The sequence below is a fragment of the Chionomys nivalis genome, chromosome 12 (genome assembly GCF_950005125.1).
Source record: "Chionomys nivalis chromosome 12, mChiNiv1.1, whole genome shotgun sequence".
NCBI lineage: Eukaryota > Metazoa > Chordata > Mammalia > Rodentia > Cricetidae > Chionomys > Chionomys nivalis.
The window spans coordinates 67,894,467-67,906,784 of record NC_080097.1 but is presented as its reverse complement, the minus strand read 5'-3'; the positions used below and the strand labels follow the sequence as shown (position 1 = coordinate 67,906,784).

At 42.1% G+C, this 12,318-nt stretch overlaps 1 protein-coding gene across 1 annotated transcript in view; it reads right to left on the bottom strand.

The window, feature by feature from the left end:
• The window catches only part of LOC130884973 (disks large homolog 5-like), a 38,466-nt gene extending 29,883 nt beyond the window's left edge, over positions 1-8,583 (bottom strand). The window contains exon 1 of the mRNA XM_057786312.1: positions 8,145-8,583. The gene's annotated coding sequence lies outside the window, so the exon portion shown is untranslated. The remainder of the gene's footprint in view (positions 1-8,144) is intronic.
• Positions 8,584-12,318: the final 3,735 nt, after the last annotated feature.

Here is a 12,318-nt window from a genome sequence, read left to right as displayed (position 1 = left end):
GGTAAGATTCTGGCATCTTTCTTCTACCTTCCAATCTTTTACACCATCATCTACACTAAATCTTCCCAAGAAAGTGTGTATGCAACACTTAATAAGCACACATGTCTTGCAACCAGCTCTGTGTACATAGTGAGGGTGGCTTTTCCCACTTTACACACAAGGAAGCTAGAACTCAAAAGTGAATAACTAATACCAGGCCACAATGGGAGGGGAAAATAAGAAGACACAATCATAAAACTACATAATACCATGATAATTTCATCCATAGTCCCTCACTAAGGATATGATATACATTTACAGAAGCAAAGATAGCCAGGCACTGCAGAATACAGCTTTAATCACATTATTCAGGCAGAGGCAGGCAGAATGTGCTTACAAACACATTCAAAATGCATAAATAAGTAATTTTAAAAAATATTTAAGATTTGGATGTGAAAGTTTTGCCTGTACAACTGTATGTATACCATGTGTTTACCTAGAACCTGCAGAGACTATTGATCCAATAGAGCTGGAGTTACAGATGGTTGTGAGCCATCACGTGGATTCTGAGGAACCAAACTCAGGTTCTCTGCAAGAGTCATGAGCATTCTTGGTCACAGAACTTTAACAGTTCTGTTCTTAGACGACATGTATTTCACAAGTTTTGTAATTTTCAGCTTTAAAAATATACATAGAAGTTTATAGATTAAATACAAAATCAATTTATTCTGTAGAAACAAATATGAACAATATTAATTTAAAAAGAAAAGATGAACAAAAACACAGGGTCCTTTAATTTATTACTGATTACTAATAATCTGGAAATTTTATGGCATTGAAAACATTAAAAGTGTTCTATTGAGAGACGGGGATGGTGGCACACACCTGTAATCCAAGCACTGGGGAGGATAAAGCAAGAGGATCACTGAGTTCAAGTTCAGCCTGGGATAAACACCAAGACTCCCAAGAAAGCAAAATTTACAAATCTAAACTTGTTTCTAATGGTTATGAAGAAATGGGACGCAGGTACTCATGACTACCAGTGAAACTGTAAACAACAGATGCTTTCCACAGACAACTTGGCACTATCTACCAACAGCAGCTGATGTAAATCCCTTTGTGCTAGCAATTCTGTTTCTGTATGAGGACGTAAACAAGTATACACAGATATGTGTATATAGGATATCTCCACAGCAATGTCAGCAAGTAGCAGAAAGTAAGAAGGGAGCAACAATGAGCAAGGAAGGACAGAGAAATGCAACATAAATATTCAAAACAGATAATTAGTGACATAAGGATAAATCTAAGTCCAACTAATAAAATAGCATATAGCCATTAAGTTAATTATACCAAGAGGTTAATCATATATAAACCCACGTTTATGAAATATTTTATAATCTGTGTTCTTCAAGTATATAATGCCACATATAATTTACATATAGGTACATAAGTATACATGTAACGACCCTCTACAAATTTTCAAGTTTGTAAAGACAAAAAACAAATTTCACTAAAAATTTTCTCTTAATAATGTCAAGTATTCCTAAGTGTTACTTCTTTGCATTATATCCTCTCCTGAATTTCTAGATGGATTTCTCATTATGGGAGTGATGGAAACCCAATATCTTTCATGATGCAGAAGAACTATCTGGTGACCTAGCTTAATAGATCATAAAATAGAAAACGATGCATAACAATAAGTCAACTGGCAAAGTCAAAGTTACATAGGGCTCTGCCAGAGTCATAGCTCACAGTGGATATCCTTTTCAATTAAGTATTTCCATTTCTCTTAGACTGAAGCATACAGAAGTGTTTGGGTTTGAAAGCCAGATCCTCATTAGTTTAAGTCCTAATGTTGAGCAAGTGATCTAGCCTCTCTGAGCCTCATACTCCACAGCCAGAAAATATGGTAAGCAGTCTCGACCTCTTATAATTGTGAACATTCAAACTCGTCTATGCAGTCACATCCTCTTAAAGTTATGAACATTTAAACTTGTCTATGCAGTCCCGACCTCTTACAGTTGTGAGCATTCAAACTTATCTTGCAGAACAGCTCCACATCTCTCACTGTCCTTGGGGGTATTCACTAACACCAAAGCTACATCTTCATCAATAGCCTCTCCTGGTCTCTTGAGGGATTGTGATTCGGCTACATAGTGCCAAGTCTCAGCTTCTCACCATGGGCCTCTCAATACTGCAGCCTACATGCTGCTAAAAGCAGTCCTACTTGGGAGACTCTTGCTATTACCAAGCTTGGTCGCTCTGGACCACAGGTTCTGCATGCTGACCCTGAAAAAATTTTCACAGGTGATTTCACCTCTTCTAGCTTGTGTCAAGATGACAAAAAAGAAAGAAAAATACAAACAAAAACCATTAACCAGCATTCCTGGTCTCTTCTCCCTCAAAATATCCTACTGAACCATATCATCCTGCTCACTGACACTGAAATCATGGATCCTGAAACCACATATATGGAACCAAGTGCTGTATAAATAAAGTTTTACAAAAATGCAGGATTCAACTGCTGAAAAATACAACACCAATAATGAACCAAAGACCTAGATAAGCAGATCAGCCATGTTCATGACTCAGTAACACAATGACAACAGTTACCCCTAAGTATTTTCAGATTCATCCCAGGGTTAATCACAGAGTTAGAATAGTTGCTGACTAGAATTATATAGTTAGCTCAATGGCAGAGCCCTTGTCTAACATGTAAGAGGCTCTAGGAATGATCCCAGTGCTTCAAAATCTAAACAAAAATCAGGAAGCATATAGCTCAGTGCTAAGTAGGGTATTAACTATGTATTCTAGTTGAAAGTGTGTTCTTTAGCACACTTGAATAATAATAAAAATTGATGAAATACAGTTTGATTGGTAGAATACAAAAGACGCTGAGTTCAATCGCAGCACCATATAAACCCAATGCACTGACATACCCCTGTACTCCAGGTACTCAAGAAATAAAAACAGAAAGATCAGAAGTTCAAATCCATCCTCAACTACAGACTTTCAGTCTAATGGACTATATATAAGACCCTTGGAGGTGGGTGGAAGAAAGGGATAAAAACATAAACAACATATTAGAAGATACCATTTTCAAATAATAATCAACTGCACATATACAGGGTTAGCATTAGGGTTATGGTTCAATTAGCTGAAGTTTCAGGGTGTACAGTTTTGAACAGATATCTCACCAAGGAATGGAAAATAACCACAAAAAAGATAGCATAAGTTAGCATACAAAAAGTTACATTCTATATAATTCCATTTCTATGACACCCCCTACACACACACACACACACACACACACACAAACTTTGACTTGAGACAGGACTTATATAATTAAGGGTATCCTTGAACTCTGTGTACAAATAGATAATCTCAAATGTGTGATCTTCTAGCATCCACCTCCTCTATCCAACCACAAGTGTAGGGATTAGAGACATCTACCACCACATACAGGGTTATCTGCTACTAGGGATTGAACATAGGCTTTTGTACATACTAGAGACACATAAATTGCCATACATCCCTAGACTTAAATGTTCCTAAAAAGGATCAACTACAACAAAAGCAAACAAACAACGAACAAACAAAAGCCACATGAAGACAGAAAGCAGATTAATGGTTTCTGAGCATTAGGATTAAAAACTGGATGACTACAAAAGATACAGACCAATCTGGAAAGATAAAAAATTATTCTAATTCAAGCACTGGTTAGATGAATATACACATTAGTCAAAATCTATAAGACATTATATACTGAAGTCAGCAAATTTGAATAAATGTAAAGGACATAATTTTAGAGAATGAAAGAAGTGGGAGACTAAGGCGACATATGACAATGTACTGAGTGAAGCTTGACTTTCCCTAGCTCACATCTGTGTGTGGTGTGTGCATTATGATGCAGGCCGCGTGCTAGTGCGTGTACCTAGGGAGGACAGGTGAGTGTCAGCTGTCCTCCTCCTATCACTCTCCTCCTTAGTCTTTGAGACAGTCACTCAGAGAACATGGGCTCACAGACTGGCAAGACTACCTGGCTAGGAGCCTCGGGGATGCTCCTGTCTCTACCTTCCAGCCCTCAGATTACAGACACATGGTGTCATGCCTGGTCCTCAAGGTTACCACATTAACATTTTACCCACTGACCCAGCTCCTCCATAGATTTTCAAATGAATGCTAAAGAACATGAAATATATGCTGAAAAATAAAGTATTGTTCACGTAGATGTGAATAACTGGGTCTTGTTAGGTATGATTAAGGCTCAACAAATTACTTGTGTAGAAGTGTTGAGCTCCAAAGCAGCCATAGACAATATGGGTGTGGCTGCATCTCACTAAACCCTTATTTACAAAAACAGGCAGCAGGCCAGAGAAGATAGGACTACAATATCAAAAATACGGAGTACCCTAGTGGTTGCCTATGGTAGAGTAGGCAACAGGTGAGCATTACAGAGACTAGCCTAGAAGGTGGCAGGCATATCAATTCTGAAAATGGTAGAAATGTTGTTTTTACCCTGTTGAATTATAGACAAGTATGCTTTATCATGACTCACTAAACCTTATATTCTTAAAATGGGTGTATTTATTGCATTCTGTAATACATCAACAAAATTAATTTGTTTTTAAAATGAAGTTGAAATTTTCATATGACAGCATCAATGATATGGAAAAGCCTGACCTCTGAGTCATAATAATCAATTCAACATCACATTAAGGCCTACTAGCTGGCTACATGACCACTACTAAGTTACTTTAGGAATTTTTCCTTATCCTAAAAATTGGTTAATAATTTCATTCTCAGGATTCTTCAATGGTCCCCACCCACAGGAGGGAGCCGTTGAGAATGAAATGATGAACGTAGGTAAAATAGAGGGCACCTAGCACAGAAGACAACTGAGTGAACTAGTTTTAAATGATAAGTGTGAAAATGACGGTAAGGAACAGCAGCTACACTGACCTCCTCCGTAGTCTGCTTTAAATATCCAGACACTGCTCACTGTTTACCACTGCTTCACCTGACATCAGGCCCCAGCTCGGAAGTCAGCGCTGAACCCAGTGATTTGCATCTAACAAGCATTCTGAACCAAAAGTTACTTTAAAAATACTCCCTGGTAAATATTCAGGGAGAGAAAATGTGAGAAGACCCAAAGAGAAAATGAAAACAGGCCAGCTTTCCCAAGCAAGAGGAAGGACAGACGTCTTATAGTAGTTTAGTTGCTTTCCGCAGGGGAAAATAACAGCGAAGCGAGTGACAGGTTTTCCCTTGCGGGCTAGGATTTCCATTTTGTCCATACCAGGAGCTGATCAATGAAACTGCACCAGCACACAGTATGGAGCTTTCTGGCCTGTTTCTCACAACAGTAGCATTTAGCTGACAGGATAGTAGTGGGGAGTGGGGGTGGAGGTGGAGGTGAGAATAATAAGCAAAGATACAAAGTCTGAGAAAGATAAAGTGGTTGCTCAAGATCAGACAGTGAAAAATGGCAATGTCCTTTAGTAGAGATCACAAGAGAGTACCAACTTGGGGTTCTACAAAACTTGATGCTTAACTTCTAGGAAAAGCTTTCCCCTGTGTTGACACCTCAAATTAAAAAGGGCAGTTGATTGTAGTGTATCAACCTAATTAATTCCATATCTTTCATAAATAATTCATTATTTGTGATGGCAGGAACTGATTCTAAGACCAAGAGCAGGCTTATGATCAGAAAATAAAAATCCCTACAAGAAGCCTACATCATGGCATAAATAATAAATGCCTCAGCCGGGCGGTGATGGCTCATGCCTTTAATCCCAGCACTCAGGAGGCAGAGGCAGGCGGATCTCTGTGAGTTCGAGGCCAGCCTGGTCTACAAGAGCTAGTTCCAGGACAGGAACCAAAAAGCTACAGAGAAACCCTGTCTTGAAAAATCCAAAAAAAAAAAAAAAAGAGTAAATGCCTCACACCTTCCCCTTTCTTTCACTTACCATCTACATCATACAAATGCCCCAAGACACAGCTCTGAAGAGGTAAAACAAAGCACTTCATTTCCCAATACACAATTCAATCACAGTGTTTCAGTACTGATCAACCATTCCAATCTCCCAGCAAAGACTGATAAAAATAATGTCTGATCTACGTACAATGACCTGATCAGCACAAAGATGGACTAGAAACTAAACAATTGAGGACATGTACAAGAAATAAACATCTTCCTACTAACAGCTTCCTTCTCTCTCCCACAGTGTAGTAAGCTAAGCAGAACACACAGCACAATGACATTCACTTCCATAAGGATGTTTATCCTTGTCAGTAATAACTAACAAGGAGGGGTCCCTTTGTTTGTCCCAGCTGCCCGACTAGCTTACACCCAAAATAATCACACAGAAACTGTATTCATTTAAACACTGCCTGACCCATTAGCTCTAACTTCTTATTGGCTGACTCTTACATATTAGTTTAACTCATCTTCATTAATGTGTATTGCCATGTGACTGTGGCTTACCAGCAAGATTCTAACCAGCGTCCACCTCAGGCAGGAGAACCTTAAAGAAACTGAAGCAAGGAAGCCCTGAGTTCTGAGTCAGCCTACATTACAAGACAAACACTAAAACAAAGAGAAAGAGGGGAGCTAGGCCTTTAATTCCAGCACTCAGAAGGCAGGTAGATCTCTGTGAGTTCAAGACCAGCCTGGGTTACATAGTGAGATCCTATCTCAAAACAGAGAGAAGACATAGCAAATTTTCCTAATCTAAGTTTCACCACAGATGTGCAAGGTAATTACCATCCCGTTCAAGGCCCAAGAATTACTAAGTCTCTCCCGTGCACACTATCAGTAGCTGGTAATCAATCACTTCACCCAAATCAAACGAAAGCTCAATGCCAACTGTGTGTACAGCCTTTTCTTATAAAGACAGCACATAGCAAAATACAGCCCATCAGAGTCCTTAAGGAGAAAAAAGACTAGGAAAGACAATTTATACTACATACTGCCTCCATTTAGTGAAGCAAGTTAAATTCTAAGAAACCCTGACACAAACTTATGTGTTGTCACATGTTATCACAGTCCAGGGAAAGAAAGCAACTGGAGTCCTGGTCACCTGATTTTGTAGGCAATTATGTTTGTATTATGTGACTCCCTAATAACTTCCAACTTCTGCCAACCTCCTTTCCCTCACCACACCCACTCAGGAAAGGAAAACTAAGCACAAAGATTGTGAGTCCTGGATTCCTGGGACTTGAGAATATTTTCCCTTGGTTCCATCAGGTAAACAAAGCTGAATTTCAAGTCAATAAAAGCCAAACAAACCAGAAAACCCAAGCCACTCTTCTCTACGTTATTCACATAGAAAATAAAGCAAAATATCATTTGCAGTATTTTTGAGAGAAAACTTTAACTTTATAAGACAAAGAGATGCAACTGAAATTAACATGAAATGGCGTGGTCGTCATGCTTCAATATGAATGACAGGACACTTAAGCTAGTTCCACTTGGGAATTCAAACAGAATCATAACCAGAGCATAAATCCAGCCACGGAAATGCAGGAGAATGAATCCACCCCAAACTTAAGAAGGCACGTGCTCAATGCAGTTAGGAAAGCCCCAAGAAATAAAGGTGTACAAAATGACAGCAATTTATCTCAAGATACCTGAACTCATGGGAACGTCTTTACAGACAATGACCTTTAAAAAACTGGAGCACTTCTCCAGACCCGGGCAATCCAAAGGTTTAAAGAAACGAATAAATGACTTTGGGAAATAAGAGGGGGTGATAAGGGGGTGACGGTAGTAACCCAAAAAAGACACAATGAAATCCCAAAGTTGCTTCTTCATTGTGGAGCGGAAAAGCAAAGACCGAATACTAAAATGTTGCTCAATCCAATTTTCATTGTGAATTCCTGAATTCACAGTAGTCCAGAAACTTAATGAGATCCAGATTTTCAGAGGCAAGATGGGGTGGGAATGAGGGTACACAGTTTCTCAACTAGAAGAAGCAGGGTTTTCTACATCAATTGTTTCATGCATCCTGCGAGTTCTATTTATCAAAAGCAGCAACTAGCTGGGTATGCACTAGGGCCCCAGCTGAGGATCTGAATGCAGTTTTCTGAGCATTGGTCACACCCCCTCCCCCAGAGAAAGCGTGGGAAAATGCCCTAAGACTGCCAGGGCACGCAGTGCTTACCTGACTGATCCACTGTACCAGGGAGCTCTTTCCTGCGATGTCCCCGCCGAGCACCTGTCCATCAGAGGAAAGTCCCAGCAGGAGCCACTGAAGATGGTCGCTGGAGAACGCTTATCCATGGAGGCTGGGATCCGCGGCCGCGCCAGTCACCCCTGGCCACGGATGCTAGGTAGAAGGGTCCACCACCCGCGTTGCTCTTGCCTGACCCATCTCGCGCATGGCCTCGGGCAACCCAGGCGGAGAGTCTGATGAGCGCGACCGCTCCTCAGATGCCCAGACTTCCCTCAACTAGGTTGAGCCCTCACCGGTCGGCTTCCCGGGCTCACCCGCGGGCAGCTCTGCGCCTTGGCGGTGACCGACGATAGGCGGCAGCTCCTTGGCGGCGGCTGGGACAGAGGTAGAGGTTCCTTCGTATTGAAGGAGCCCAGAAGCTTAACGGGAGCCTCCTTGATTCCCCGTGCATACAGCCCCGCCCACCCGCGCATGCGCTGCCTGTGGACCTTGAGTAGACAGCTGCGCACCCCAGCCAGTGAACGCCCCTTCTGGGGGCGGGGCTTCTGAGGAGCTGTTGACAGTTATCTCTCCAGGGGAAAGAGAGTCAGTTTAAGAATTGGAACCCTTTGATCAGTGGATGCCCAACCCCTAATTCCTGTCCATATACTGGCAGCAGAAATTGAACACAGTGAAATATATATATATATATATATATATATGTGTGTGTGTGTGTGTGTGTGTGTGTGTGTGTGTATGTATGTATATATACATATATAATTGTATGTATGTGCGTACATATATATGTGTGTGTATTTATATACACATACATGCACATATATGTATTATATATATATATATATATATATATATATATATATATATTAAAAAGAAGGAGAAGTTGAGAGGGATGGTGTGGGTGAATATGTCCAAAATACATTATATGAATATATAAAATTTTCAAAGAATTATATGAACACTTCCCCCTCTCTGTACTAGGACTACAGGATTGAACCTGTGCAAATCTTGTGGTGCAAATTTTGCACCACAGTCTACATGAGTTCATATGTACATCAGTCCTTCTCTGCCTGGAAGTCACTGTTTCCCTCGATTCATCCATCACCTCGGGCTCTTACAGGTTTTCTGCCTCCTCTCCTCACACCTCCCTGAGCCTTGTGGGGAGGGGTTCAATCAAAACATCCCATTTAGGACTCAATGCTCCAATGTCTGTCATTTTTTACACACTGTGCACTTGGAGGTTTCCCATCTACTAGAAGAAGAAGCTTCTCTGATGTAGATTGGGAAAGACTGATCTATGGGTATAGCCAGCTGCCATTAAGAGACATTTTACTGCTATGTTTCTTTATCAGAATAATAGTAGGCGTCCCCTAAGACCGTGACATATCAGTTGGAGGTTCTTAGACACTTTGCAGTGTAGGTATGAGTTCCATCTCAGGGAATCACAAAGTTATTGGTTGCTCCCATAAAATTCGTGCCACTATTAAGCTAGTGTATCATACAGGCAGGTCACTTCTGTAAGTCACAGGTTTGTAGCTCGGTAATATTGGTGATTACCTTTCTCTTATGGTATCAAGCAGAGTACCTTCTAGAACTAAAATAGCTGATCAATAAAGGTGAAGCTTCTAATTAGGCACTAGCTCAGCTCTTCCATATTTGACGAGAGAAGTAAATGTTACCTTGGACAATAGTTTATGGAAAGTGATCAGTAGCATTGGAAATAACCTGTGATGTTTCAGGGTTTCCATGGGGCCTCTTTGGCCAACAGCTCAACAAGGTATCACCTATTCCCAGGCATTGGAGGTTTTACTTGGTGGCATAAGATGTCCAGTTGTCTCCGCTGTACTTTGTAACTCCATTTAGGTTCCTTTCAAACATGTAAGTGATTTAGGAATCTTCTACAGTAGTAGGTTTCCACGTTGGTTTCTCAAACGTCCTTTAGTGTTATTTGTCCTCCCCATAGCCCCTCCTTAGTCCTTTAATCTCATCTCCTCCCATTTTAATTCTCCGAGTCTCCCTGTCTCTCCACAACAACATATTCTATCTTTTATTCCTTCAGGGAGTCTCTCCTTCCCCCAGTCCTTTACTTGGTATCCAAACTCTGTGGTTATTTGTAAAATAACACATATATTGAAAGCTTAAAAGCTAACATCTACATATGAAAGAAATCATACAATGTCTTTTAGGATCTATTTTACCTCAGCTGAGATGATGTTTTCTAGCTTTATCCATTTACCTGAGAATTCTATGATTTTTAAGAGCTGAATAATATTTCATTGTTTAAATGTATCACATTTCCATTATACATTCATCAGTTTAATGACATCTAGGTTGCTTCCTGTTTCCAGCTATTATGAATAGAGCAGCAATGAACAAGAATCAGCAATTATTTCTGTATTTTGATATATATCTAAAAATGGTTTCGCTGGATCTTGAGGGAGAAAATAATTTCTAGCTTTCTGGGAAACCACCACACTGATTTTCATAGTGGCTAGAGAAGGTAGCACTCCCATCAGCAGTGGATAAGTGTTACCTTTCCTTACATCATTGAAAGCACATGGTTTATTTTATTGATCTTGGCCAACTTTGTAAGAGGTAGAACAGTATCCCTAGCCAGACTCCCAACAACCTATCCATGTCTGCCGAGTCCAACCTTGGGGAACAGAGCATCCCCAGCCTGGCTCACTAGCACAGGGCCATCAGTGGAGTGGCCAATCGTGGAATAGTGGGCGCATCTTCTGCATCCTGGATCTGCTGGCCATGGCTGGACCTGGCAAAGTCATCCGTGAAAGAGAGTGCATGATTTTCCAAGCCTAGATCCCAGAGAATGGCTAGCCTTGGGAGGTACAGTCATGGGACATGGTGGGGCAGCTTCACCAGCCTGATTCCCCATGGGGTGCTCAGCCCAAGAGAAGTCTGTTATGGAAAAGCAGTGTGCCACATTCGTAGCCTAGCTCTCCAAATACTCTACGGTCCAGGGTATGCCAGCTGTGGAAGAAGGGGAACAACTTACTTGGCCTGTCAGTCACTGGGAAGGCTATCCAAAGAAGAGGTGGCACAGGTACTTGTCAAGGGCAGAGACTCCCAGGTATGCCACCCCAGGGCCTGTCCTATACTGTGGAGAGCAGCTGTGGACGATTGGTGGCACAACTTCCCCAGCATTTCTCCTAAGGGGTTGTTCAGCCCTGAGTGTGTAAGATAGGGGCACAGCATCCCAGGTCTAGCTCAACAAGACCTGTCCTGGCCAACCATAGGATATAGACATGCAGCTTCCTCCTACTGTTTCTGCAGGACCTGTTTAGTCCCGTGGAGGTCAGTCATAAAGATGTGGGTGCAGATCCCTGGGCTGGCACTGCTGAATCTGGCCATACAGAAACCAGCTGTGGATGATGTGTGCATACTATACGGAGACTGGCATCCCATGTCCTGTCTGTCCCTGCATTGGACAGCTGTAGAAGGAGGGATGCAGCTTCCCAAGCCTGAACTCTGCAGGGCAAGGTAGGACCTGGGGAGGCCAGTCATGGAAAAGGGCACAGGCCATCCATGGAAGGCGGGCACAATTTCCATGGCCTGGCTTCCCATTATATGGCCGGCCCCTGGGATTTCTGTCATGGAGGAAGGAGCACAGCTTGCCCTTCCTGGCACCACAATTCCTGTTCTGTCCTGGAAAGTCAGTTGTGAAAATGGCTGCATCTCCCCCAGGCTGTCCGGCCCTGTGGAGGAGTCACAGACCAGGCATGGAAGAGGGAGCAGAGCTTTCACACAAGACACCGCAGGTACTGGCTCATGCTGGAGAGGCCAGTCATGAAAGAGGAGAGGCAGATTCCCTGTCTTGACTCCCAATGTCCTGGTCATCCCTGGAGAGGCCATTTGTGGAAGAGGGGTGTGAAGCATCTCTGTCCTGGCTCCCCTAGGACTCTTAAGACCATAGAAGGCCAACAATCAATGAAGGGCATAACTTGCCTGTCCTGGCAGTCCCTAGGGAGGACATGCTTGGAAGAGGTGGCACATATTCCTCAGCCAGGCTCCCCAGGTCCTGTCTTGCGCAGCAGAGGCTCGCCATGGAAGAGGGGACATAGCTTCTCAGGCATGGCACCACCGGTCCTAGCCTGCTACTAAAGTACTGTCGGACCCTGCAGTGGACAGTCATGGAAGATAGGGGTGC